The sequence below is a fragment of the Sardina pilchardus genome, chromosome 15 (genome assembly GCF_963854185.1).
Source record: "Sardina pilchardus chromosome 15, fSarPil1.1, whole genome shotgun sequence".
Lineage (NCBI taxonomy): Eukaryota > Metazoa > Chordata > Actinopteri > Clupeiformes > Clupeidae > Sardina > Sardina pilchardus.
In genome coordinates, this window is record NC_085008.1 from 1,218,481 (window position 1) to 1,220,980 (window position 2,500).

Sequence of the window (2,500 nt, forward strand, 5' to 3'; positions counted from 1 at the left end):
TGGATGGGAATGGAGGAAAGGTCACTGGTGCAACCAAGAGGAGAGGAGCCAGCACATATATATGTATAGGAGCCAGCGCATATATATATAGGAGCCAGCACATATACAGTATATGTAGTAGCCAGCACATACAGTATATACAGTATATGTATAGTAGCCAGCACATATATATAGGAGCCAGCGCATATATATAGGAGCCAGCGCATATATAGTATATGTATAGTAACCAGCACATATATATATAGGAGCCAGCACATACAGTATAATGTATAGCAGCCAGCGCATATATATGTATAGTAGCCAGCGTTTCTATGGTAGCCAGCGCATTTCTACTGTATATAGTAGCCAACGTACAGTATATATGTATGTATAGTAGCCAACATATATCTATGGTAGCCAGCGCATACATATTCAAATATATACATATATATATATATAATATATACAGAATACATATAGCCAGCTAGGATATGGTAGCCAGTGTGGCTTGAACAAATGGAGCCTGTAACTCTGTGATAAAAGAGCGAAGCATGGAAGGTCTTTGGCTGGTAGATGGAGGTTAACATACTCTATGTTTTGTCAAAAGGATGTTTGTCTAACATCCTTGCACTCGGAGAAAACAGGAATGTTTCCATACACTCCTCTCTACTCACCACCACCGTAACAGTGCAGTCAATCTCCTCTCTAGTCCACCACTAGCAGTGCTGTCAATCCATCACCATCACTGAGACCATCGCTGCATTTGCATGTTCATGATGTGGATGGTTTTATCCTGACAGACTGGTGTTTGTGTGTGGTGTATGTGTGTGTGTGTGTGTGTGTGTGTGTGTGTGTGTGTGTGTGTGTGTGTGTGTGTGTGTGTGTGTGTGTGTGTGTGTGTGTGTGTCTGTGTGTGTGTGTGTGTGTGTGTGTGTGTGTGTGTGACCTACACAACTTTTCAAATATAGGCCTACTTATGGATATTTTTTATTTGAGTACTATTGCAACAACTGTATATTGTATTTAATTGCAAGTGTGCCTATGTTAACTGATCAAGCTACATGTACTGTGTACGTTAGCAGGTTAAGCTTATACTTTGTATGTTAGCAAGTTAAGCTTGTACTGTGTATGTTTGCAGGTTAAGCTTGTACTGTGTATGTTAGGTTAAGCTTGTACTGTGTATGTGAGCAAGTTAAGCTTGTACTGTGTATGTTAGGTTAAGCTTGTCCTGTGTATGTTAGCAAGTTAAGCTTGTACTGTGTATGTTAGCAAGTTAAGCTTATACTGTGTATGTTAGGTTAAGCTTGTACTGTGTATGTTAGCAAGTTATGCTTGTACTGTGTATGTTAGGTTAAGCTTGTACTGTGTATGTTAGCAAGTTAAGCTTGTACTGTGTATGTTAGCAAGTTAAGTTTATACTGTGTATGTGAGCAGGTTAAGTTTGTGTACTGCGTATGTGCCTCCCCTGCACCCTGTCGTGTTAAAGCTGTCCTCCTTCTCACCGACATTTCCTGTGCCCTCTACAACTTCCTCAAACACAAAAGCTTTGAAGTTCACCTTCCATGCACAAGTACTCTACTGGGGTTCCTACACACACCAGTCCTCTCCTGGGGTTACACACACACCAGTCCTCTCCTGGGGTTACACACACACCAGTCCTCTCCTGGGGTTACACACACACCAGTCCTCTCCTGGGGTTACACACACCAGTCCTCTCCTGGGGTTACACACACCAGTCCTCTCCTGGGGTTACACACACACCAGTCCTCTCCTGCAGTTACACACACCAGTCCTCTCCTGCAGTTACACACACCAGTACTCTCCTGGGGTTACACACACACCAGTCCTCTCCTGGGGTTACACACACACCAGTCCTCTCCTGGGGTCACCTCATAGCTAATACCCTCAGTCATCATTCTCTAAATGCTTGGTGAAGTGAATGTGTGTGTGTGTGTGTGTGTGTGTGTGTGTGTGTGTGTGTGTGTGTGTGTGTGTGTCAGGCCAGGATATGGATAATAACTTCATCATGTGTAATAACATGCGCCTACATGAAGAGTGCATGGCATTAGCCCTTATGCAACAGAGAACTGGGGGCAATTTAAAGGGGGACTATTTCCTTCAAATAGATGTCATGGAAATCTGCTCACCCCATGCACTGATTCCATAAGAACAGACCTCCATCTATTTTTATACGCTATTCACATTCCTGACCTACTGATGACATTGTCATCAATGAAAAAGGCTGTTGGGAAAGAACTTTGTGGCTAACATGTTGGTGCAGTGCAAGTGTAGAGATTTAGGCCTACTTAGAAACTCCCTGACTCTTGTTGGCACTTAGAAACTCCCTGACTCTTGTTGGTGCAATACAAGTGCAGAGATGTACTTAGAAACTCCCCGACTCTTGGCTGCATTTCAGCTATCTGGGGCAAAAGTTGGCCCCGACCTGCAAGAGTCTCAGAACTTTATCTTTATCGGAAATATTTATGGCGTGCTGTGAGTTACCTTGGCAACCAGAGTGCCT